Source organism: Kogia breviceps, chromosome X, assembly GCF_026419965.1.
Source record: "Kogia breviceps isolate mKogBre1 chromosome X, mKogBre1 haplotype 1, whole genome shotgun sequence".
NCBI classification, from domain to species: Eukaryota; Metazoa; Chordata; class Mammalia; order Artiodactyla; family Physeteridae; genus Kogia; species Kogia breviceps.
The window spans coordinates 114,326,803-114,354,385 of NC_081330.1; the positions used below are offsets into that span (position 1 = coordinate 114,326,803).

General features: G+C 46.3%; 1 pseudogene; it reads left to right on the plus strand.

Moving 5' to 3' along the window:
- Positions 1-1,081: 1,081 nt before the first annotated feature.
- Positions 1,082-27,323, plus strand: LOC131748209 (tubulin epsilon and delta complex protein 2-like; annotated as a pseudogene).
- The last annotated feature ends 260 nt before the right edge of the window (positions 27,324-27,583 follow it).

Consider the following 27,583-nt stretch of genomic DNA (forward strand, 5'->3'; position numbering starts at 1 on the left):
ATGAAAGGATTCACAAAAGAATTAGCTTGAGCTCTATATTATCAGAGAAGACGTTTACCAAATGAAAGCCCATCTGTGATTCAGATACCAGAACAAATCTCTAATACAACAAATTCCAGCCTACCAAGGAAAGTGCCTTAGAGTCACAAAAGGATTTTTTTAACTTGATGTATCAAACCCATCGTCTGGAGGGTGGAGCCACTCCAGCTTGGGACCGAGTTTGAGAATGAACAGTTTAGAGGAAAGTGAAACCTGTTAAACAAGGGAAGAGAGCAAATTTCAATAAAGCAGATCAAGGTAGGGTGATGTCTTAGCGTGGGTTCCCCTAGAACTGGGCACTGAGGTATATACCAGGATTCCAGGGCAAGTGGTTGATTTGGGAGATTTCTGGGCACTTCGGTAGGGCATCGGGGAAGCTAGAAGAGGCAGGGGAGGGAAGGAAGCCACTTAAGAGGATGTTGTCAAGCTAGCTGCCACTGTGGGCCGCTGGAACCTCATCCTGCCGGGGGACACGGGGTGACCAGCGAGGACACACGCACCTGTCTGAGAAGCGAGGGCACCTTGGGCGCCGCTCTGGCACGCAGATTACGTCTCAGGGCAGAGCAGCCGTTGCTGCCTATTGGAAGTTGGGCCGGTGTGTGTGAAAATGCAGAGGGCTGGCAGTGGAGAAGCACAGCATCTGCTACGGATGGAATAAGCCAGCTCCTCACGGCATGGTTGTTCCCTTTGGTGCTTTTTAAAAAGTGGTGGTTTGAGCGGCTTACATTTATGGTTGAAGCTCCTTAAAGCTGACTTTCTGACGTCCTCTCGTGTGCACTTTCGTTTCTCCTGCCCCAGGGCTGCTACTGACACGTCCTTCTCTGCCCGCTCCGCCCGCCCTCCTGGAGCTGGCGGCCTCTTAACGGCAGGCTGAGGGCCTCGGTGCCCAAGAGGCTCATTCTGGCCAGACCTGTTGTCTGTTTTTTGGTGGACGTGGCTCCGGGCAGTAGAAAACACGGCGCGCAGTGCTATTACAGCAGAAGGCCTGGCACCTTCAAAGCATTTCTGCAAACAACCTGCTCCAGCTTTACACTTGCCGAACATGTTCCCCAGGTGAGGAACAAAAGGCCAAACGTGGTTACTCACTCTAGAAAGGAAACTGGCAGTTTGCGTTCCAAGAAGACTGCGTCTCCGCCCCTCTTTTCCTCCTCTGCACCCTCTCGCCACAGGAAACACTCTTTCTAAGCAGTTTTCAAAGTCCCGATAAAGATCGCAGTTCCTAACGTGCAGTTTATGGCTTGAAAACACTTGGCAAACAATAACAAAGTCAATGCCACCTCGCCCTTTCCGTGTGGTTATGTAACCAAAGGGCAAACTGCTGTCTCAGGCAGAGCTGGGAGAGGGCTGGGCACACAGCTCTGCACATCCAGCCACCCTCCATGCTTTGGAGGCTGGGGGAGGGCTGGGCACACAGCTCTGCACATCCAGCCACCCTCCATGCTTTGGAGGCTGGGGGAGGGAGCACACTTCCAGCTGTCGGGAGGCTTTGACACGGGCCGGGCGCGTCGGGGCCTCTCTCTCTCTGTCCCATCACCGGGGAACTAGGACAGCCCCTATGAACCATTAATGTGGATTTTTTTAAACATCTTTATTGGAGTATAATTGCTTTACAATGGTGTGTTAGTTTCTGCTTTACAACAAAGTGAGTCAGTTATACATATACATAATGTTCCCATATCTCTTCCCTCTTGCGTCTCCTTCCCTCCCACCCTCCCTATCCCACCCCTCTAGGTGGTCACAAAGCACCGAGCTGATCTCCCTGTGCTACGTGGCTGCTTCCCACTAGCTATCTATCTTACGTTTGGTAGTGTATACATGTCCCTGCCACTCTCTCACTTTGTCACAGCTTACCCTTCCCCCTCCCCATGTCCTCAAGTCCCTGCTCTAGTAGGTCTGTGTCTTTATTCTCATCTTACCCCTAGGTTCTTCATGACCTTTTTTCCCCCCTTACATTCCATATATATGTGTTAGCATACGGTATTTGTTTTTCTCTTTCTGACTTACTTCACTCTGTATGACAGACTCCAGGTCCATCCACCTCACTACAAATAACTCAATTTCATTTCTTTTTATGGCTAATATTCCATTGTATATATGTGCCACATCTTCTTTATCCATTCATCTGTTGATGGACACTTTGGTTGCTTCCATGTCCTGGCTATTGTAAATAGAGCTGCAGTGAACATTGTGGTACAGGACTCTTTTTGAATTATGGTTTTCTCAGGGTATACGCCCACTAGTGGGATTGCTGGGTCGTATGGTAGTTCTATTTGTAGTTTTTTAAGCAACTGACAAAGGATTAATCTCCAAAATTTACAAGCAGCTCATGCAGCTCAATAACAAAAAACAAACAACCCAATCCAAAAATGGGCAGAAGACCTAAAAAGACATTTCTCCAAAGAAGATAGACAGATTGCCAGCAAACACATGAAAGAATGCTCAACATCATTAATCATTAGAGAAATGCAAATCAAAACTACAATGAGATATCATCTCACACCGGTCAGATTGGCCATCATCAAAATCTCTAGAAACAATAAATGCTGGAGAGGGTGTGGAGAAAAGGGAACCCACTTGCACTGTTGGTGGGAATGTACATTGACACAGCCACTATGGAGAACAGTATGGCGGTTCCTTAAAAAACTACAAATAGAACTACCATAATGTGGATTTTAAAAGGGGCCCATTCCTTCCTCTGGGAGCACAGAGCCCCATGCTGGGGACTGCAGTTTGGCGAGGGGGGCTTGGCCTGGATTTCAGCCCCCGCTTGGGGCCCTCGGCCAGGCCTCTGAGGGCAGAGCAGACCCCTACAGTTCACGTGGGGACACTGTCAAGACTGGAAACTCTCCCACCCCACCCCAGGTCAGAGCTATCATTTACTCTATCTCATTTCTCTTTAAGTTCCAGATCCTGAAAGATTATTCCTTCTGCTTCAGAGGACAGCTCCTTACTCTGGCCACAACTTGCTTTCTTTATAAATTACCTGGAAGCTCCTGCCTGTCCATTTCAGTTAGTTTATTTACCTGATCATTTGGCCTGCAGTATCAGCATCTCCCCACAAGCCTATATCACTCTTTCCACCCCAAGTGGCATCACTTTGTGGCAAGGTATTTGGGGAGGCAATTGTCCTTTTCTATTTTCTTTTTAAGGTTAAACAAGCGACTAGCTTAAAGGCAGGGGAATGGTCAAATCTGCATAAGTGGGAGGGGATAAATTTGCATAAGCCACCCAGGTTCCTCCCGGGAGGAAAGTAACCGAGATGCCGGTGCAGATTGCCTTCCCAAAGCTGTGGTAGAGACCAGGTGACTCTTAAGGAAGGGTCACGGGCAGGGGAAAGGAGACGGGGAAGTGGGGTTGACCCTGCACTGGAGAGAGGTGGAAAGCAAGCAGGGCCTGGGTCCAGGATACAGCAGCCCCCAGACGTGTGCTAACTCGGTTCTCCCGACAGCAAACCACCACCCTCAGGAAAGTGTTGTGTAAGCAAACTGGCAAGCTGCCCTCGCAGCAGCTGGCTCCAGGGTCCCGACCTCAGATGTGATGTGGGGATTCAGGAAGCCACTGCTGGAACCACTGGCTTCTGAGGCACACCAGACCTGTTGTAAGATGCACCCGCAAAACATAAGCTTCCCACCATGCCTCTTTCCCCACTTGGAAGAGGTCTGAATTTGTCTCATGTGACCGCATCTGGCTGGTGGAACTGAAATGACTCGGCTGCCAGGGAGTCTGGGAAACGCAGTATTAGATTTGTAGGCTCTGCTACATGTAAAGGCACACTGAAAGGAGGTTGAAATGGATGCTGAGTCATCACTTCCCCCCACGGTTCCTCCATTTGAAAACCTTCAATGGCTCTCCATGTGGAGAGCACTGTCGAAGGAAAGCAGGACCTGAGCCCAGGATACAGCAGACTCCAGCAATGATTTCCAAACTGTAGACTACAGACCGTGGGGAGACTAGGAGACGTTACAAGATGTTTCTGAACGTCCTTATACCGCAGTCATCCTGTGGACCGGAAGGGAAAGAAAAAACAAAAACAAAAACAAAAACCACACTGTGACTTCCACATATGTGTTCACCTATTTTTCAAACATGGAGGGAATTATGACTCAAAAAATACAAATCGCTCAACAACCTTCCTTACAAACATGTTTCTCACCCGCAGACCCCGCTCCTCTGCCTAGAATGAGAATTCTGTCTCCGTCCTGTCTTGCCAATTCGTATTCGTCATCTGAGACTCAGCCCAGGCTACCACCTCCCCTGATCGGGGAGGTGATTCTCTCTGACTTCCTCAGGCGGGGGTAGATAGGCCTCATCAGTTCTCTCGTAATATCCCGATAATAAAAAAAAAGTAAAGTGAAATTTGATTGGCTTACTTTGTGCCAGGCTCCATGAGGTATGTACCCTTACTATCTCATTTTACAGATGAGGGCGCTGGGGCACGGATTGCATAACCTGCCCAAGGCCACTTATTAGTCAGTGACAGCTGTGGCTGTCACAGGCAGCAGTCTGTCTTCCGAATCTATGCTCTTGGCCAATACTCTCACTTCCTCTCACCTCTCTGTTCTTACACTGCCCACCCTGCTATATTTACCTATCCGTCCGTCCATCTAGAGCTGAATCTGTACATCTGTCTCCTCCACAAACAAGCCATGTCTTTCTATGATGTTTAAAATGGGGGGAAAAAACGTTAAAAGTATTTCCTCTCTTCCTAACACAATGAAAACTCCAGGGCCAGGATCCAAATTCCTTGATCCATCTTTCTCTCATCCTCCACTGTCTGTTAACACAGGGACTATTTTCTCCTTCAGCAGAGAACACCAGACTAAATTACAGAGCAGGGTACAAAATTACTATCCTCAGCTCCCTCTTTGCCTGTTTTCTCCAAAAGAGATTCTTTCCGTTGGTTGTAAAAATACAAGACAGAACCCACCACTGCTTCGAAATCATGTGGGAAAGTGTATCATCAACTCTGAGCTCTGCTGGAGCCGACCTTCTGGCCGGGGTCCACCAAGCACTCCTTGAGAAAGGATGGGGTTCCTAGGCACTCCAGCTCAAGCATCAGCATTCTCGTGCAAACACTTAGGAGGGTGAAACTGAGGAGAGCAGGACATTTCCCTGGGAATCAGGGGGCGTTTCCACATCTGCACTCTTGCCTTCACTGTTTATTACCCTTTCTGTCTAACGCGGATGACACTTGCTCGTGTGCCTCAGTACCTGGGTAGGTCTGCTTTACACCTGCCAACCACCCCACCAGGTAAGCTAGCTGATTGTTCCCTCTAGTGGGGATCAGCCACATGTCTTTCACCCCCTGGAAGCACCAACTTACTCCAGACTCACCTCCCTTCTCGCTTTGCTGAAACTCCTTTCTCTTCCCTTTGTCTGATATTTGCCCAGCCCATTGGTTTTGACTCATAAACCAGGTATTTCCTTTTCCCTCTTGAAGGTAACTTATAAAAGAAACTTTCTTTAGTCATCTTTCAAGTATGCTCTCTGGGCCTCTGTTTGGGAAAGTCCCCCCTGCCTGCAGAGGCTCGTATCCTCTGCAGGAAACAGGGAACAATTTAGATGGATCAGGCGCGATGGCTTTGCAAATCTCCCTTGTGTCATTTATGCATCTGAAACCATCCTTTCTTCCGGTGAGCACACTATTACACCAAGGCACATCAGCAGCAGGACAGACAGGAAAATACATAAATATGCTCAAGGAGTGACTCTGGTAACTCATTATTGTTTTAAGACATCTTAATTCCCATTCCGGCTAAATGACCTGGTATACCCACAGCCATCTTCGAGAATGTCAGTTCAATCTAAGAGAGTGTGATGTTTGTCAAAATAGTATTGCACAAACCCTCTAAAGCAAGCCAAAATAAGTTGCAGTGTATTACAAAAATATTATGGAGTCAATGAGGCCTGGCATTTAATCTTCAGCTAATGCTGACACCAAGCACTACACCCACAAAAGCCAAAGAGAACCCGAGTGTAGAGCATGGGTTCCCAGCCTTGGCTGCATTTTGGAATCATCTGGGTATTTTTTTTTTAAATCTCCATGTCCAGGCCATACCCCAAGCCAATTAAGTCAGAATCTCTGGGGGTGGGTCCCAGGCATCATTATATTTTAAAGCCCTCCAGGGATTCCAATATGCAGCCAAGTTCGAGATCCACTAGTCTAGAACGTCTGGCCCTCGCTCACAAGCACTTAGGCCCTCCCTACATGCACTGTCAGGCGTGTAGGGCGGGGAAGATGGCACCACATGCCTGGTCATGCCACTCACCCATGCCAGCTTAACTCGCCAGCTGCCCACTCAGCTCCTGAAGCTACCCAAAACGTGGAAACTCAAGGTCGAGGTGATGCTCAGGGGACGATTAAGGTTACTAGATGTCAGAGCATTGAAAGCGGGACAGCCAAGGCACAAACAGAGTAGAGAGACACAAGTGCACGTTAAGCAGTCATCTGTGACCTCTTTACTGGCTCTGCTCCAAAGGGGGGTGTTGCATTTGCCAATTTGATGTACTGCCACCTGACATTCAACTGAAAACGGAAAAAGGATATGGAGGGTAGGAGGGGGCTTCTGAAGTGCTGGTCATGTTCTGTTTCTTCAGCTGGATGCTGGTTACACAGAGGTGCTGTTTCTGAAACACGGCCACTTGTACACTTACGATATGGACACTTTTATACATGTACATCATGCTTTAGTAAAAAGTTTTATAAGGAGAGAAACCCTACACTGGTCAGTGGAGAAAGGTCATAGACGCTATCAAAAATAGAAAGCCCACCAGCCTGTTTATAGCACTGAGTTTGATACTAGCCCCATATTAGCAACCATTCAAATCATAGGGACCTGGTTGGACAAATTAAGGTTCAGCCATACAACGGGATACAACGTAGCTATTAAATTTTATGTGGTGGAAAACTACGTCATGACATGGAAAAGTGCTCGCAGTCTATTTTAAAGTTAAAAAAAGAAGGTGGTTTATAAAACATTGTTATACATGTGTTAGATCTTATTATGCATTTTTCTATGCACACTGGTCTTGAGATAAATAAATATGTTAGGCATATCTGAGATGCAAACAGAAAGAAAGACAGTGTGCAGATAGGACCTGGACTCAAGTCCCAACCCAGCTTATCTACTAATAATTGTTCGCCTTTGGCCAACTTGCTCAACTTTGTGAAAAGAGCTTTATTGAGATATAATTCACATACCATACAATTCATCCATCTAAAGTGTACAAGTTAACGTCTTTTAATATATTCAAAGAATTGTACAACCACTACCGCAAACTGATTTTAGAACATTTTTATCGCCCTGTGGCCATTTGCAGTCAGTCTCCACTCCTGCCAACCCTCCCAGCCCTTGGCAACCAGTAATCTACTTTCTGTCTCCATACAGTTGCCTATTCTGGACATTTCATCTAAATACAATCATACCGTGTATGGTTTTGGTGCGTCTGGCGTCTTTCCATTAGCACAGTGTTTTCAAGGGTCATCCATGTTATAGCATTTATCAGAACTTCATTCCTTTTATTGCTAAATAATATCCCACTTTATGAATATATATCATATTTTACTTATCTATTCTCCAAATGGTGGACACTTGGGTTGTTTCTACTTTGGGGCTATTATGAATAATGCTGCTGTAAACATTCACATAGAAGCTTTTGTATGGATGCATTTTTAAATTTCTCTTGGGTATATATCTAGGAGTGGAATTTCTGGGTGTCATATAATACAAAAATATATTTAGTCTTTGCCCACAGTTCCTGGCAGAGCTCCTAAAACCCTTGGAATTTCCTGAGTGACAGGATTTGTGGGGTTTTTTGCTATGCACAACCGGCCCCTTTCAATCACACCTGAGTGTATGCTAATGAGGTGACTTAGGGTGGGACCCGCCCCCCCCCCCAGATAGCTATAGGATACGGGCAATCAGCAGAAAGAGCAAGTGCTCAGAGGGTTAGGACTCTCAGCCCCACCCACCAACCCCTCTGGGAAAGGGAGGTGGTGCTGGAGATGGAACTCTATAAAAACTCTTGCACAATGAGATTCGGAGAATTTCCAGGCTGGTGAACACATGAACTTGCTGGGACGGTGGTGTGCCCGGAGAAGGCATGGAAGCTCTATGCTCCCTCCCTTCTCCATACCTTGCCCTGTGTATCTCTCCCATCTGGCTATTCCTCAGTTGTATCCTTTATAATAAAGCCATAAATGTAAGTAAAGTATTTCCCCGAAGTCTGTGAGCCATTCTAGCAAACTATTGAACCTAAGGAGGGGGTCGTGGGAACCTACAATTTATAGCCAGAAGTACGGGTGGCCCAGGACATTGAACTGGCAACGGGGGCAGTCTTGTGGGACTGAACCCTTAAATCTGTGGAATCTGTCACTAACTCCAGGTAGTTAGTGTCAGAATTAAATTGAATTGTTGGACATCCAATTGGTGTCTGGAGAATTGGAGAACTGGTTGACTGGTGTCAGAGTACGATCCAGACTAGGTCATATGGTAACTCTGTGTTCAACATTTTGGGGAACTGCCAAACTGCTTTCCAAAGCAGCTGCCCCATTTTACATTTCCTCCAGCAATTTCTCCATATCCTCGCCAACACTTGCTACTGTGTGTGTTTTTTACTATAGCCATCCTAGTAGATGGAAAGTGATATCTCATTGTGGTTTTGATTTGCTTTTCTCTAATAACTAATGCTGTTGAGCATCTTTTCATATGTTTATTACCATTTGTATATATTCTATGGAGAAATGTCTAATCAGATCCCTTGCCCATTTTTAAACTGGGTTAACTTTTTATTATTGAATGGTAGTTTTTTTTTTATATATTCTGGAATCAAGCCCCTTATCAGACACGTAATTTGTAAATATTTTCACCCATTCTGTGGGTTGTCTTTTAACTTTCTTGATGGTGCCCTTTAAAGCCCCAAAGCTTTAAATTTTGATGAAATCCAACTTATCAAATTTTTTTCTTTAGTCACTCGTTTTTTGGTGTCATGTTTAAGGAGGCTTTCAAGATCCACATCTTTTTTTTTTTTTTTTGCGGTATGCGGGCCCCTCTCATTGTTGTGGCCTCTCCCGTTGCAGAGCACAGGCTCCGGACGCGCAGGCCTAGCGGCCATGGCTCACGGGCTTAGTTGCTCCGCGGCATGTGGGATCTTCCCGGACCAGGGCACGAACCCGTGTCTCCTGCATCGGCAGGCGGATTCTCAACCACTGCGCCTCCAGGGAAGCCCAAGATCCATATCTTTTAATCTTCTTATTCTTGGTGCCAAGCACAGAGCCTGGCATATAGCAGGCACACAATATTTGCGAACTGGGATGACGTATCTTTATCTGAACTTGGGAATTTATTGAGTACCATATCGTTTATCTATTACTGTGTAAAAAATGACCTCAATTTAGCAGTTTAAAACCACAAACATTTTATTTGGCTCATGAGCCAATGGGTCAGTTGGGCGGTCCTTCTGATCTGGACTGGCTCACGTGTCTGTGTTCAGCTTATAGTTTGGCAGCTGGTTCAATGATCTAGAGTGGCCTCACTCACATGTCTGGTGGTTGGTACACTGTCAGATGGGATGCCTTGGTTCTCTTTGTAGCCTGTCACCCACTAGTAGGCTAGCTCATGGTCGTGTTAGAGTTCCAACTCCAAGCCCCAATACCTAAGCGCTTTTCAAGTCTCTGCTTATATCACATTTGTCCATGTCCTATTGACCAAAGCAATTCACACAGCCAAGCCTAGATTTGAGAGATGGAGAAACAGACTCCAGCTTTTAGGAGAAGGGAAGGATTTGTGGCCATTTTTGTAATTTACCACAAAGTACCTCGCTGCTTCTACACTGTTAGGCTTTTATGGAGGATGTAAAAGAAGACCCTCTCCTTCTTTCAAGTTTACACGTCACCGTGGGCGTTCATTCATTCAACAAATGTTTACCGAGCATCTACTATGTGTCAGGCACAGTTCTGGGCTCTTGAGGTATCTTAATAAGCAGAGCAGACTAAGATCCTTCCCCCTTCCCCATGAAATTTACCTTCTAGAGGAAATCGCAACAGGGAACATTTCAAATAGAGTCCAAACAAACTGTTCTGGTGGTGGTGAAAATTTCTTTGACCGTACCTATATACAATGAAGATTAAATCCAAGACTTAGCCCCTGTGGGCAGGAGGGAAGATAGAAACACCCTTAAGAACACAGAGCAAAAGGGCAGAAGATTGCAAGAAGACAGAAACACCCTTAAGAACACAGAGCAAAAGGGCAGAAGATTGCAAGAGATCCCAGAAAAGAAAAGCAGGCTCCTACGGCAAATGGAAATTTGTTCTGGTATTTTCAAAGTGAGTTTGTATCAATCAGGGTTCAACCAGAGACATAAATGATAGGAGACATATATTAAGAGATTTAGGGACTTCCCTAGTGGTCCAGTGGTTAGGACTCTAAGTGCATGAAGAGTTACTTTATGCGACTCTGGGGCTGGCTAGGCAAGTCTGAAATCCATAGGGCCTGCCAGCAGGCAGAGCAGGCTGGCATTCCCGGGCACGAGCTAAAGCTGCAGTCTGTAGGCAGAATTCCTTCTTCTCCAGGGAAACCCCAGATCTGCTCTTATGGCCTTTCACCTGACTGAATCAGGGTTACCCAGACCATCTGAAATCATCTCCCTTACTTAAAGTTCACTGATTGTGGACTTCAATCGCATCTACAAACCTTCACAGCGCACCTAGATTAGCGTTTAATTGAATAACGGGAAACTGTAGCCTAGCCCAGCTGACACGTAAAACTGAACATCACATGAAGTGCCTGCACAATTCTGTCAATTTACTAAAGCCCACTGTACACGTTAAATGGGTGAATTATATAGTATGTGAAATATATCTTAATAAAGCTGTAAAAAAAATAAGTAGGTTAATTCTATGCTTTGGGAGATCTAGTTTCAAACAATAAATGTGGGCTTAAAACAAAAAGTCTTATGATGAATGTGTTTGACGCAGCCTGGAAGGCAGAACAGAAGCTGTAATCCACGAGGAACGTAGCCTAATGCACCCTGAGCCCGGCACTGTTCTACCCTCTCAGCTAGGAGTTGGAGTAATTTCTCTACGGCTTCCTTACTACCTGCGTGCCATAGACCAACTAATGTTTACACTCCCCAGCCAGTTACCAGAGGAGACAGACGCTGGGAGAGCCGGAAGAACAGAGCCCAGAGGATCCTCGGGCCCCTGGGCTGGTTATGGGATGTAGGATCTGGCGCCACTTAACAGGATTAAGCGTCACCTCCAATTAGCTCTCTGTCCTCTCTGCACTCAAGTGGCTCTAGCCTGTGGGCAGCTGCTAGAGCCCAGCTACAGACAAATAAGTAGGCGGTACATTAAAAAAAAAAAAAAAAAGGTGTGGTGAGGGCTAGACATGTTCCAGGGGTCTGGAGCACAGTGAGGAAGCCCATGGGAAAGGAAAGATGAAAACACCTGACAGTTCCATGGATGGAACTGGGGCGGGAGGGAGGGCCCACGTCAGAACTGGGAACAAACAAAGGGCTAGGGGAGGGAAGAGGCTGGACTGACTGGAACAGGGTGTCCTGGAGAGGTGGGTGCAGGGCAGGGAGGCTCTTGAAAAACAGGCAGAGGAATGCGGAACAGATGCAAGCAAACCAGTGGCCCCCAAAGTAGGGGTGCACATCTCAAGGGGTGGTCAAGATGATCCACTGCAGCAGGGGGAGGAAAGACGCTGACTTCGACTAGGTTTATTTTTGATCCAAAGAATAAGAAAATAAACTCAACTAGTAGGTAATATATGGATTCATGCCACCACCCTCCCCCTGTCTGGAGGTCAGACAGTCACAAGACAAGAATCCTCAAATGATTCTGAAGACAGAGTGGGAATTCCTCAATTGAAGGGATGATAAGCCTCATCATTTGCTTTCAGCATTTTGCAACATTTATAAGGTAAAGTGTGTTTACAGATTCGAGTCTCTAGTTCTCATGAAACCAGCCCTCATAAAATAAACAGGTGACTCTGAAGAATCCCACAAAGGAAACCCTGCTTGGAAATAATATTAATAAGGCAAGAAGAATCAAACAACCAGAAAATGAGTTCTCCTTCTCACAGTGCAACAAATGATGCATTTCTCCATTTTCTAGAACCTTCTTTGTCCACCACGGTTGAAGTCAAAACAATGACCATCTAGTCAGATCTGAAAAGAGGTTGTTCAAAGAACTCAAAATTATCCAGGTACCTATTAAAAATATGGATATAAAGCTGGCCCAAGGCATAGCCCATGACTTAATATACTGGTTAATGAAAGGATATCGTTTATAAATGAACAAGTACGAATATAATGGGGGTGCATACTAAGGAAGGTATATGGGAAAAAAAAAAAATGGGAGTTCATTGCCGTAAGCAAAGTGAAGGGCTATTTTCAGACAATATTGTATAGTATATGGGCTGTTCTAGGTTGGGTTCCTCTAGAAGCAGACCTGGAGATGAGGATTTGATGTGAGTAGTTGAAATGAGAGAGAGACTCAAGAAGCACTAGGAGGGAAGTGGGGGTGTGTTAGTGAGCAGGTCATCACTGTGGGCAACTGAGGCAACTGGAAATTGGTGTAGAACGTGCCTTAGACTCGTCCCACCCTAGGGGGAAGGGAGACGGAGGAGTTATATACCAGCTTCTGCCATCAATGGTTGAGAGCCACTCGTGGGGCGTTTACTCCCCATTCCACCCAAGGAAGCCCTGAGAATGACAGTCATGGGGCCTTGGAGGAGGACGCCACTAGCACGCATGGGACTGGTGAAGGCCAAGAGATACGGGCAGAGAACCCACAAGGTCTGCTCCCTAGGCTTGTTTATGGTTTGACTTTTTACAATAAGCAGCGTTTACTCTCTCTGTCTCATCATTGTTTGTTTTTCAACTTTTCACTTGTCAGACTCTGGGTGGGGCAACGGGCCCAGGCATGGGAGTCCTGAAGGCCTCGGAAATAGCGGCTTACCAAAGGCCGAGAAGCAACGCACGGTCCTCCCAGCCCAGTTTAAAGGAGCTTCTGGGCTGTTGGGCTCTACAGAGGAAGGTGGTTTTTGGTAAAACATTGCCGAGAACTCTAATATGTACTGCTGCAACAGAAAAAACTGAAAGGAAGGGTTAGGGCTGGGTGTTTTCGGGGAGATTCCAGAAGGTTCAGAAAGTTCAATTCAGCTAAGAACCAAGCAAAGACACTCAGGGTAGCCCTAGTTCAGAAGTCCAGCTGAATGAATGCAGGTCTGCCCTAGAGGATCAGGCCATTTATGAGTTGCCATGGGCCAGCCCGGAGAGGTCTAGATGGCAAAGGAGACATTCTGAGGGGCTCCAGCAGCAGAGGAGAGGGTGGACTTTGCCCATCAGCTGCCTACACTAAGGCCATCCTGTCTACCAAGCAGAGCCTTCTACGTGCTGTGCCTGAAGCAGAGACAAGCAAGAGCGACTCTATGTGGCCACCGCTTCGGTGCAAGTAGAACTTCAGGCCCCATCTAGAAAGGAGGGGCTGCCATTTGGGAATGAAGTGCTTAAAGGAATATCCAGAGCAGCGCGGAGAGGCAGCCAGAGCCATGGCTCCTACCCTCAGCAGCCAGGGGCGCCCATCCAATGGGCAGGAGGAAAAGGCAGCTAAATACAGAAGAGACACGAGGCACCCTCACTGGTTCGTCCTCCGTGACAACAGGTTTTACTGGGAGCAGAGAAGAGACAGCTAAAGTCTATTCCTCCCAGCACTGAAGGAGTCAGAACAGAGAGGCAGAAAGGAGACTTAGGAGGGAGCCAAAGATACATCGTCATTTCATGATTTTTTTAAGCTGTTCTATCATTACAATGACTACAGGTTATGCCACGGAGGGCTCACGTTAAAACACTGCTCTTGTTAGTATATTAACACAGGGGAATTGTGGGGGGGCGGGAGGGGTGCATCGAGCTAGTTGATAACTTGGGAACCTAAGGGAAGAGCTACAAGACACCGCAACAGAGACAGTCAACGGGAAGGAGCAGGAGTGGGTGATGTGAAGGCGAAAAGCTGGGAATGAACGATAGCTCTTGGGTGCAGGATGCCGGCCACGTTTCTGAGGTTATTCACATTGATCCTCGCTGCAACCCTAAAGGGAATTAACAGATGAGGAAACGGAGCCAGAGAGAGCTTAGGTGACTAGCTGTGTTAATTCACTGGGTCCTCCAAGAAGCAGATGCCAAGATGTGATTAGAAGTGCAAGAACCACATGGGGCTATATGTATATGTATAGCTGAATCACTTTGTTATAAAGCAGAAACTAACACACCATTGTAAAGCAATTATACTCCAATAAAGATGTTAAAAAAAAAAAAAAAAGAAGTGCCAGAACCCTATGGGGGGAACTGCCAGGGAAAGGCTCAGAGGAGGGGGCAGGAGAAGGCAGAGCGCACCTTCAGGGGGCGATGCCAGTCTGGACCCTGTGGAGGAGACATAGAAGGACCTCTAGAAAGTCTCAGCCAGGCCAACGAGGAGTCCTCCAGCCAAGGTGGCCTGTTGGAGGAGTCCTGCATGTCCCTGGGAGGGCCTGCGCTAGCACTCTGACTGCGCTTACTCACTGGCTGGGAGCAGCCCCTGGCAAACGCAGCCTAGGTGCAAATGCAGCGGTGAATCCAGAGGGGCAGGAGCTGGGCCCTCAGTTATGCTTCTGAAGCAGGAGATCAGAGTGGCACCCTTTCCTGGCTGCCATGATAACCTAAAATCACATGACCAGCAAATAGTGGGAGGATTTGAGCTGAGATCTTTCTTTCTTTTTTTTTTTTTTTTTTTAACATCTTTATAGAGTATAATTGCTTTACAAGGGTGTGGTAGTTTCTGCTTTACAACAAAGTGAATCAGTTATACATATACATATGTTCCCATATCTCTTCCCTCTTGCGTCTCCCTCCCTACCCCACCCCTGTAGGTGGTCACATACCACTGAGCTGACCTCCCTGTGCCATGAGGCTGCTTCCCACGAGCTATCCACCCTACGTTTGGTAATGTATATATGTCCATGTCACTCTCTCACCTCATCACAGCTTACCCTGCCCCCTCCCCATATCCTCAAGTCCATACTCTAGTTTGTTGGTGTTTTATTCCCATCCTACTCCTAGGCTCTTCATGACTTTTTTTTTTTTAGATTCCATATGTATGTGTTAGCATACGGTATTTGTTTTTCTCCTTCTGACTTACTTCACTCTGTAGGACAGACTCCAGGTCCATCCACATCACTACAAATAACTCAGTTTCATTTCTTTTTATGGCTGAGTAATATTCCATTGTATATATGCGCCATATCTTCTGTATCCATTCATCTGTCGATGGACACTTAGGTTGCTTCCATGTCCTGGCTATTGTAAATAGAGCTGCAATGAACATTTTGGTACAAGACTCTTTCAATTATGGTTTTCTCAGGGTATATGCCCAGTAGTGGGATTGCTGGGTCATATGGTAGATCTATTTTTAGTTTTTTTAAGGAAATACTGTTCTCCATAGTGGCTGTATCGATTACATTCCCACCAGCAGTGCAAGAGTGTTCCCTTTTCTCCACACCCTCTCCAGCATTTATTGTTTCTAGAGTTTTTGGTGATGGCCATTCTGAGCAGTGTGAGATGATATCTCATTGTAGTTTTGGTTTGCATTTCTCCAGTGATTAATGATGTTGAGCATTCTTTCATGTGTTTGTTGGCAATCTGTATATCTTCTTAGGAGAAATGTCTATTTAGGTCTTCTGCCCATTTTTGGATTGGGTGGTTTTTTTTGTTGTTATTGAGATGCATGAGCTTCTTATAAATATTGGAGATTAATCCTTTGTCAGTTGCTTCATTTGCAACTATTTTATCCCATTCTGAGGGTTGTCTTTTGGTCTTGATTATGGTATCCTTTGCTGTGCAAAAGCTTGTAAGTTTCATTAGGTCCCATTTGTTTATTTTTGTTTTTATTTCCATTTCTCTAGGAGGTGGGTCAAAAAGGATCTTGCTGTGATTTATGTCATAGAGTGTTCTGCCTATGTTTTCCTCTAAGAGTTTGATAGTGTCTGGCCTTACATTTAGGTCTTTAACCCATTATGAGATCTTTCTGACTGTAAATCCCCCTTTCTTGGTCACTGCACTGTATACATATGCATACATCTTGGGCATGAACTAAGTGGCATCAGAGGACTCAATGTAACCGAACAGGAGCCTATGGGGCCTTCCCAGAACAGAACTCCCCCCATGTCCTCTTCCTACCTTTTGCCTGTAGAAAAACTTTTGTCAAAGAATAAATTTAATCAGAGAAGTGAGAAAATGCAGGAAGAAAGGAAAACAGTCAAGCAAGACAAAATAATAACAGTTTAGCTATTAAAAAAAGTCAAGGACCTTTAGTTCCTCCTCAAGGGCTATAGATAATATTCTGAGCCATGTCCTTTGAGCTGTTTTGCAGATACTGAAACTCACACCAGGTGGAAGAAGTTAACTGTATGCTGCCCACAAGCACAGACCGGTTGGAACCAGAAGGTTGATGATGTTGACCCCCGATTACCTCACCACCAACGAATCAGAGGAGTGTCCACAAGCTGATCACATACCTGACAACCCCCCTGCCTCACCCTGTCTTTATAAACACTTCCCTGAAAGCCTTCAGGGAGTTTGGGTGTTTTAAGCACTTGCTACTTGGACTCCTTGCTTGGCACCTTGCAATAAATACTGCACTTTATTCACCACAACCCAGTGTCAGTAGATCGGCTTTACTGTGCATGGGCAAGTGGACCCAACTCTGGTTCAGTAACATGAAGACAAACTTGAGACATCCCACACCAACTCCTGCAGCACAAATTTCTAAAATCACAATCGAGCTGGGCAACATGCGTTTTTATGAAGAGATCAGAAAGATGAAAGATTTTCAATCCTATTAAAATTGTTTTTTAGATTCTCACCCATTCCTCCCCATTCTCCACAGGAACACACAGATCCACAAATATTTATTGAGCACTCATCATGTGTCAGAGTCTGCATTTGTTACTGGGTACACATACATGGAATTTACAGTATGGTGGGAGAGGCAAGCATTAACAAGTAATGAAGAAAAATTATGGATAAGTTTATAAGGGAAAGTTCAAGGTGCCTTGAGAGAGAAAGCAGGGGATATCTAATGGAAACTGGGGCCTGAGGGATGAGGAAATGTCTGAAGCAATGAATGCCCCAGGGAGGAATGGCATTGGTGTTAGTAGATGTAGGGTCTAGCCCAAAGCATGTGTTGTTGGCTCCTTTGAGCATAGGAAGAGCTGAAAGCCAGGTCCCCATACTTAACTTCCCTTCAACAAGCCCTGTTTGTATCTTCCAAGGAGCTTACATATTGTCTTTTAAGAGAGGGTGTTATTCAGGATTGGCTCAAGATGGCGGAGTAGAAGGACGTGTGCTCACTCCCTTTTGCGAGAGCACTGGAATCACAACTAACTGCTGAACAGCCATCAACAGGAAGACACTGGAACTCACCCAAAAAGATACCCCACATCCAAAGACAGAGGAGAAGCCTCAGTGAGATGGTAGGAGGGGCACAATCACAATAAAATCAAATCCCATAACTACTGGGTGGGTAACTCACAAACTGGAGAACACTTATACCACAGAAGTCCACCCACTGGAGTGAAGGTTCTGAGCCCCACATCAGGTTTCCCAACTTGGGGGTCCGGCAACGGGAGGAAGAATTCCTAGAGAATCAGACTTTGAAGGCTAGTGGGATTTGACTGCAGGACTTCGACAGGATGGGGGGAAAAAGAAACTCCACCCTTGGAGGGCACACACAAAGTAGTGTGCTCATCAGGACCCAGGGGAAGGAGCAGTGACCCCACAGGAGACTGAACCAGACCTACCTGCTAGTGTTGGAGGGTCTCCTGCAGAGGCAGGGGGTGGCTGTGGCTCATCGTGAGGACAAGGACACTGGCAGCAGAAGTTCTGGGAAGTACTCCTTGGCATGAGCTCTCCCAGCGTCTGCCATTAGCCCCACCAAAGAGCCAGGTAGACGCCAGTGCTGGGTTTGCCTCAGGGCAAACAACCAACAGGGAGGGAACCCAGCCCCACCCATCAGCAGACAAGCAGATAAAAGTCTTACTGAGCTCTGCCCACCAGAGCAACACCCAGCCATACCCACCACCAGTCCCTCCCATCACGAAGCTTGCACAAGCCCCTTAGATACCCTCATCCACCAGAGGGAAGACAGCAGAAGCAAGAAGAACTACAATTCTGTAGCTTGTGGAAGGAAAACCACATTCACAGAAAGACAAAATGAAAAGGCAGAGGACTTTGTACCAGATGAAGGAACAAGAAAAAACCCCAGAAAAACAATTAAATGAAGTGGAGATAGGCAACCTTCTAGAAAAAGAATTCAGAATAATGATAGTGAAGATGATCCAGGACCTCGGAAAAAGAATGGAGGCAAAGATCGAGCAGATGCAAGAACTGTTTAACAAAGACCTAGAAGAATTAAAGAACAAACACCTAGAAGAAATAAAGAACAAACAAACAGAGATGAACAATACAATACCTCAAATGAAAAATACACTAGAAGGAATCAATAGCAGAATAACTGAGGCAGAAGAACAGAGAAGTGACCTGGAAGACAGAATGGTGGAATTCACTACCATAGAACAGAATGAAGAAAAAAGAATAAAAAGAAATGAAGACAGCCTAAGAGACCTCTGGGACAACATTAAATTCAACAACATTCACATTATAGGGGTCCCAGAAGGAGAAGAGAGAGAGAGAAAGGACCTGAGACAATATTTCAAGAAATTATAGTCGAAAACTTCCCTCACATGGGAAAGGAAATAACCACCCAAGTTCAGGAAGCGCAGAGAGTCTCAGGCAGGATAACCCAAGGAGAAACATGCCGAGACACATGGTAATCAAACTGACAAATATTAAAGACAAAGAAAACTTACTGAAAGCAACAAGGGAAAAAAGACAAATAACATACAAGGGAACTCCGATAAGGTTAACAGCTGATTTCTCAGCAGAAACTCTACAAGCCAGAAGGGAGTGGCACGATATATTTAAAGTGATGAAAGGGAAGAAACTACAACTAAGATTACTCTACCCGGCAAGGATCTCATTCAGATTCGACGGAGAAATCAAAAGCTTCACAGACAAGCAAAAGCTAAGAGGATTCAGCACCACCAAACCAGCTCTACAACAAATGCTAAAGGAACTTCCCTAAGTGGGAAACACAAGAGAAGAAAAGGACCTACAAAAACAAACCCATAACAATTAAGAAAATGGTAAAAGAAACATACATATAATTACCTTAAACACGAATGGATTAAATGCTCCAACAAAAAGACACAGGCTTGCTGAATGGATACAAAAACAAGACCTGTACATATGCTGTCTACAAGAGATCAACTTCAGACCTAGGGACACACACAGACTGAAAGTGAGGGGATGGAAAAAGATATTCCATGCAAATGGAAATCAAAAGAAAGGTGGAATAGCAATACTCATATCAGACAAAATAGAGTTTAAAATAAAGAATGTTACAAGAGACAAGGAAGGACACTACATAATGATCAAGGGATCAATCCAAGAAGAAGATATAACAATTATATATGCACCCAACATAGGAGGGCCTCAATACATAAGGCAACTGCTAACAGCTATAAAAGAGGAAATCGACAGTAACACAATAATAGTGGGGGACTTTAACACCTCACTTACACCAATGGACAGATCATCCAGACAGAAAATTAATAAGGAAACACAAGCTTTAAATGACACAATAGACCAGATAGATTTAATTGATATTTATAGGATATTCCATCCAAAAGCAGCATATTACACTTTCGTGTCAAGTGCACACAGAACACTCTCCAGGAGAGATCACATTTTGGGTCACAAATCAAGCCTCAGTAAATTTAAGAAAACTGAGATTATATCAAGCATCTCTTCCGACCACAACGCTATGAGATTGGAAATCAATTATAGGGGGGAAAATGTAAAAAGCATGAACACATGGAGGCTAAACAATACGTTACTAAATAACCAAGAGATCACTGAAGAAATCAAAGAGGAAATCAAAAAATACCTAGAGACAAATGACAACGAAAACACAACAATCCAAGACCTATGGGATGCAGCAAAAGCAGTTCTAAGAGGGAAGTGCCTAGCAATACAAGCCTACCTCAAGAAACAAGAAAAATCTCAAATAAACGATCTAACCTTACACCTAAAGGAACTAGAGAAAGAAGAACAAACAAAACGCAAAGTTAGTAGAAGGAAAGAAATCATAGAGATTAGAGCAGAAATAAATGAAATAGAAACAAAGAAAACAATAGCAAAGATCAATAAAACTAAAAGCTGGTTCTTTGAGAAGATAAACAAAATCGATAAACCTTCAGCCAGACTCATCAAGAAAAAGAGGGAGAGGACTCAAATCAATAAAATTAGAAATGAAAAAGGAGAAGTTACAACAGACACTACAGAAATACAAAGCATCCTAAGAGACTACTACAAGCAACTCTATGCCAGTAAAATGGACAACCTGGAAGAAATGGACAAATTCTTAGAAAGGTATAACCTTCCAAGACTGAACCAGGAAGAAACAGAAAATATGAACAGACCAATCACAAGTAAGGAAATTGAAACTGTGATTAAAAATCTCCCAACAAACAAAAAGTCCAGGACCAGATGGCTTCACAGGTGAATTCTATCAAACATTTAGAGAAGAGCTAACACCCATCCTTCTCAAACTCTTCCAAAAAATTACAGAGGAAGGAACACTCCCAAACTCATTCTATGAGGCCACCATCACCCTGATACCAAAACTCAACAAAGATACCACAAAAAAAGAAAATTACAGACCAATATCACTGATGAATATAGATGCAAAAATCCTCAACAAAATACTAGCAAACAGAATCCAGTAACACATTAAAAGGATCATACACCGTGATCAAGCAGGATTTACCCCAGGGATGCAAGGATTCTTCAATATATGCAAATCAATCAAGGGATACACCATATTAACAAATTGAAGGATAAAAACCATGTGATCGGGCTTCCCTGGTGGCGCAGTGGTTGGGAGTCCGCCTGCCGATGCGGGGGACGCGGGTTCATGCCCCGGTCTGGGGGGATCCCGCGTGCCACGGAGCGGCTGGGCCCGTGGGCCGTGGGCGCTGGGCCTGCGCATCTGGAGCCTGTGCTCCACGGTGGGAGAGGCCACGGCAGTGAAAGGCCCGCATACTGAAAAAAAAACAAAAAAACCCACATATGATCATCTCAATAGATGCAGAAAAAGCTTTTGACAAAATTCAACACCCATTTATGATAAAAACTTTCCAGAAAGTGGGCATAAGGGAAACTACCTCAACATAATAAAGGCCATATACAACAAACCCACAGCAAACATCATTCTCAATGGTGAAAAGCTGAAAGCATTTCCTCTAAGAACAGGAACAGGACAAGGATGTCCACTCTTGCCACTATTATTCAACATAGTTTTGGTAGTCCTAGCCATGGCAATCAGAGAAGAAAAATAAATAAAATGGGGGGGGCTTCCCTGGTGGCGCAGTGGTTGAGAGTCTGCCTGCCAATGCAGGGGACACGGGTTCGTGCCCAGGACTGGGAAGATCCCACATGCTGCGGAGCGGCTGGGCCCGTGAGCCATGGCCACTGGGCCTGCGTGTCCAGAGCCTGTGCTCCGCAATGGGAGAGGCCACAGCAGCGAGAGGCCCGCGTACCGCAAAAATAAATAAATAAATAAATAAAAATAAAAATAAAAGGAATACAAATTGGAAAAGAAAAAGTAAAACTGTCACTGTTTGCAGATGACATGATACTATACATAGAGAATCCTAAAAATGCCACCAGAAAACTACTAGAGCTAACCAATGAATTTGGTAAAGTTGCAGGATACAAAATTAATGCACAGAAATCTCTGGCATTCCTATACACTAACAACGAAAGATCAGAAATAGCAATTAAGGAAACAATCCCATTCACCACTGCAACAAAAAGAATAAAATACCTAGGGATAAACCTACCTAGGGAGACAAAAGACCTGTATGCAGAAAACTATAAGACACTGATGAAAGAAATCAAAGATGACACAGATGGAGAGATATACCATGTTCTTGGATTGGAAGAATCAATCTTGTGAAAATGACTATACTACCCAAATCAATCTACAGATTCAAGGCAATCCCTATCAAGTTACCAGTGGCATTTTTTACAGAGCTAGAACAAAAAATCTTAAAATTTGTATGGAGACACAAAAGACCCTGAATAGCCAAAGCAGTCTTGCGGGGAAAAAACGGAGCTAGAGGAATGAGACTCCCTGACTTCAGACTATACTACAAAGCTATAGTAATCAAAACAATATGGTACTGGCACAAAAACAGAAATATAGATCAGTGGAACAGGATAGAAAGCCCAGAGATAAACCCACGCACCTATGGTCACCTTATCTTTGATAAAGGAGACAAGAGTATACATTGGAGAAAAGGCAGCCTCTTCAATAAGTGGTGCTGGGAAAACTGGACAGCTACATGTAAAAGGATGAAATTAGAACACTCCCTAACACCATACACAAAAATAAACGCAAAATGGATTAAAGACCTAAATGTAAGGCCAGACACTATCAAACTCTTAGAGGAAAACATAGGCAGAACACTCTATGACATACATCACAGCAAGATCCTTTTTGACCCACCTCCTAGAGAAATGGAAATAAAAACAAAAATAAACAAATGGGACCTAATGAAACTTAAAAGCTTTTGCAAAGCAACGGAAACTACAAAGAAGACAAAAAGACAACCCTCAGAATGGGAGAAAATATTTGCAAACGAATCAACGGACAAAGGATTAATCTCCAAAATATATAAACAGCTCATGCAGCTCAATATTAAAAAAACAACCCAATCCAAAAATGGGCAGAAGACCTAAATAGACATTTCTCCAAAGAAGACATACAGATGGCCAAGAAGCACATGAAAAGCTGTGCAACATCACTAATTATTAGAGAAATGCAAATCAAAACCTCACACCAGTTAGAATGGGCATCATCAGAAAATCTACAAACACCAAATGCTGGAGAGGGTGTGGAGAACAGGGAACCCTCTTGCACTGTTGGTGGGAATGTAAATTGATACAGCCACTGTGGAGAAGAGTATGGACGTTCCTTAAAAAACTGAAAACAGAATTACCATATGACCCAGCAATCCCACTACTGGGCATATACCCAGAGATAACCATAATTCAAAAAGACACATGCACCCCAATGTTCATTGCAGCACTATTTACAATAGCCAGGTCATGGAAGCAACCTAAATGCCTATTGACAGACGAATGGATAAAGAAGATGTGGTACGTATATACAATGGAATATTACTCAGCCATATAAAGGAACAAAACTGGGTCATTTGTAGAGACGTGGATGGATCTAGAGACTGTCGTACAGAGTGAAATAAGTCAGAAAGAGAAAAACAAATTTCGTATATTAACGCATATATGTGGAACCTAGAAAAATGGTCCAGGTGAACCGGTTTGCAGGGCAGAAATAGAGACACAGATGTAGAGAACAAACATATGGCCTCCAAGGGGGGAAAGTGGCGGGGTGGGGGTGGGATGAATTGGGAGATTGGGATTGATATGTATACACTAATTGTATAAAATAGATAACTAATAAGAACCTGCTATATAAAAATAAAATAAAATAAAATTCAAAGAAATAAAATTAAAAAGAAAATTTTAAAAAGAGGGTGTTAATTGACTGCTATGTTTATAGCATTTGAAAAATACTTTGCAGTCTATTTGAAAACATAAATAAAATAAACACACCACATGATTCTAAACTTATTTTTTCCCCTGGGAATAAAGCAGAGTTAAGCCTCCTATCAGCCGGCTGTTCAGTATAATGATTAAAACCCACGTATTTTGTGGTGCCAGTTGGTAAGATGGCGGGGGTGCTCTCAGATTATATGGTTTAAAGGCTGTAAAGCTCCCCTATGTCCTGGTTACAGAAATGTTTGCCTTTTGGTTGACTGACTGATTTTGAGGCTCGCTTGTTCAGGTTGGATATCATTAAACAAAATGACAGCTCTTGGTTTAAGAGACCATCACCTAAAAACAACATGGTTCTTGCTACTGAATTCTCATCAGTTTCTCACTCCTGTTAAAAATAATTCTTTTCCCATGTGGAAGCCTAGGACACCAAGCTTTTCTTCAACAGGCTCAAAAGACTTACCAATCATCACCTCGTTCATCTCACCTCTTCCCTATTAAATAGAGACAAGTGTCATTACCTCACGCTAGGCCAAAACCAGGAAGAGTGTGGTTCAGTGGGCGATTATAGGTCTTACAGGAGCAACAGGGCACTTGTTTCCCACTGAGGTACCAAGGTTGAATCAGAGGACAGTAGAGTATTAAAGCTAGAATTTTCCATAAAGATGGAGAGACAGAGTTTAAGAGCCAGTGCTCTGGCGTTAGCCAGTGCTCTACTTGAATGGCAGCTCAGATTTTTCACTCCCTTGGGCAAGGCTCTGAACCCCTTTAGGCCTGGTGTCCCTATCCATAAAATGAAACCAATGAAAGTATCTGCTTCCTTGTGTGGATGTAAGGACTAAATGAGACGGCACACACGCAGCACTTAGCCCAGCGCTCAATAAATGGTAGCTTGTTATTAGGCTCAAGATCGATTCTCCAGGGATTTTAGAGATGAGGATACTGAAGGCAGAGGGGTGGCCCAAGGTGCCAGAGTCAGGTCGAAGCAGGGGAGAGGTCGAAACCTCATTGTCTCAGTGACAAATTAGTGAAAGGAGCTTAGCGATGATATCCATGAGGTCCAAAAATGTCTTTTTTTTTTTTTTTTTTTTAAATTTTTGGCCGCACTGGGCAGCATGTGGGATCTTACTTCCCCGACCAGGGATCGAACCCGTGTCCCCTGCACTGGAAGCTCAGAGTCTTAACCACTGGACCCTCCCGGCTGCTTGCGCCGGTGGATCCCACGCCCTGGACGGGGCGGGAGGTGGCGCGGCACGAGGCTGCTGAGCCTCGGGTGCATCCCTTCCAGGCTGGTGGCCGAGCTGCATGACGCCCTGGACTCCTTCTGGGAACCAGCTGAGACCCCAGCTCCGGAGCCAACCCCAGGGCCAGAAACTAGCGGAGAGGCCCCACCTGTAGCATGCACACCCAGCCCGCAGGACCTCAAGGAGCCGGAGCTTCTGACCCAGGCACTGGAGAAGGCTGTATGGGTGCGAAAAGGCATGTCAAAGGCTGGAGGAGACAAGGGCAAGGCCCCCAGCCCGAAGTCTGCGTCCATGGCCGCTTCCCCTGCCGCCAGAGCCTCTGCCCTCCCCCAGGGCCTCTGCCCTCCCCCAGGGCCTCACGCAGGGCTGGCAGCCTTGCGGCAGAGACAAAAGCCCCCAGGGGCATCCACCAAACCAGGGTGCCTGCCAAGGACCTCCCTGAGCGCAGCCTTCTGTCAGTGGGGGATCAGGCCTGTATGGGGACGGGGTCGGAGCCACCAAGCCTGAACCAGGCCGCAGGGACCAACAAACAGTCCCGTTGGCTGCTCCTCGGTCCCCAGAAGCTTTTACACTCAAGGATAAGGGGTGGGTTTCCCAGACCCTCACTGGAGGAACTACTGTCTCTACCTGATCAGATCCCGGGCAGCAGCAGGAATCTGGGTTTGGGGTGACAGGGAGGGCAGGGCATTGAGCTGGATATGGGCCAGGGAGCCCCAGGATGCCACCCCATGAGGCCCAAGCCCAGAAGCTGGCCGAGTGGAACAGCTGGCTGTGAAGGTGCCGTGTTTGATGAACTGGGTCCTGTCCTGTGCCCTATCCACTGATCCACCCAGCCCCGGGGCTCCACATGAGCTCTTGAAGACCTGGGCTCTGCTTTCTCTCCTCCCTGCCAGGTGGGACCTGGACCGGGCTGGCTCCCGGGGTCACCCTGGAAGCCCTGCCTAAGGGGTGGGTGAGCTTCATCCCTCACTGGGCTCTGAGTAGGGAGTGGGGCCTGCAGCCCCCAGAGTGACACAGAGCTGCCCTGGGCACCGGCTTCTCCGACAGCTGCCGGAGGCCTTCGGGAAAGCGGCTTCCCAGAATTCCCGGGGAGGCTGAGCCTCGAGGATGGGGGAGGGGGAGGGAAGACCAGGGCAGTGTGGAAAGCAGGGAGGCTGAGGCTTCCCACTGGTAAGACTTCTCCCACGGGTGCCTCGGCTTCCTCTGCTGGGTGGCGACCCTCTCCGCGTTAGGAGAGTCAGCCTCCCTAGGACGGCTGTAGTCACCTTAGACTCAGCCAGCGGCCTCTGAGGCCCTCAGCTCAGCCTCTCTCAAGCTGTGAGACCTCGAGCAAGGCACTCCATGACTCCAGGTCCCTATCCGTCTTCCTTGTGGAGATGACAATAATAGTAGCAGCTTCGAGAGGTGATGTAGGGCTTAAACAAGGCGGTACCTTTCGGGTGCTTGTGCTGTGCCTGGTACAGAGCCAGCACCCAGAGCTCTCACCAGAGCTCTTGGTTACTAGTCACTGCTGGCTCCTCTCCCCTTTTTCCTTGAATTCTCTCCTAGCATTTCCCAGAGTGGGTCAGCCCTGTCACCCTTTGCACGGACAGTGTCCCCTCAGTTCCCCACGACCCCCAAAGGCCCCTCCTGACATTCAGCAGAGCCAGACAGCGCAGGCTGGGGCCGCTACCCTGGCCCTTGCCTACATCTCGTGGCCCAGCCCAGCTGGCTGGAGTCACCACGTTGCTCTCTGGTTTGCGGGCTGCGCGCGCGTGCATCCCAGCCTCTGGGCCCCGCTCAGCTCTGCACAGACCAGTGATTCTGTGGGTGCTGCAGCTACCACCACCAAGACCCAATTCCTGCAGAAAATGCAGACAACTTCAAGCCGGCCCGGCTCTAGGCTCAGCGCCGCTGAGGCGGAGGCAGAGTTGCGGCACCTGCAGGAGGCCTGCTTGCCGCTAAGACTTCGAGCGGGGAAGAGCTCACGGCAGAGCCCAAGGACTGGACGCAGGAGTAGCGCTGCCTGCTCGCCCCGGAGGGGCTGCGGGCCATCGTGGGGCAGCGTCTCCGCAGGCTGCGGGAGCGGTGCACAGTACCCAGGCGCTGCAGACCCCGGAGGCCCTGGGGCCGCGGGGGGCTATGCTGCACCAGCAGATCCACCTGGAAAAGGTCCTGAGGGCCGAACTCCTCCCCCTGGTGAGCAAGCAGGAGCCACTGGGGCCACCCTGGCTCGTGCTGTGCTGGGTTGAACACAGCCTGCTCTGTGAGGGAGGCCAGCACTTCCTCACCCTCCTACGAGAAGATAAGCCTGCTGACTGAGCCCTTCCTGTGGCCAGGCCCACCCCTAGTCCCCCAGGCTGCCTCAGCCCTCTAGCCTGACTGCTGGGGAGAGGCGCGCTTCCCTAGGAGGCATTAAATGAATGGGCATTGGGGGGATTTTCACTGGAGCGGTGAGCCGGGGGCCCAGAGTTGCCTGTATCCCCTTAGGAAACCGGGTTTCCAAGGGGGCAGGGACTGCCCCCTGGCTCTTCCTGAGGAACTTAGGGCCTTTCTCATGGCTGCTAAACCTGCGGGTCAGG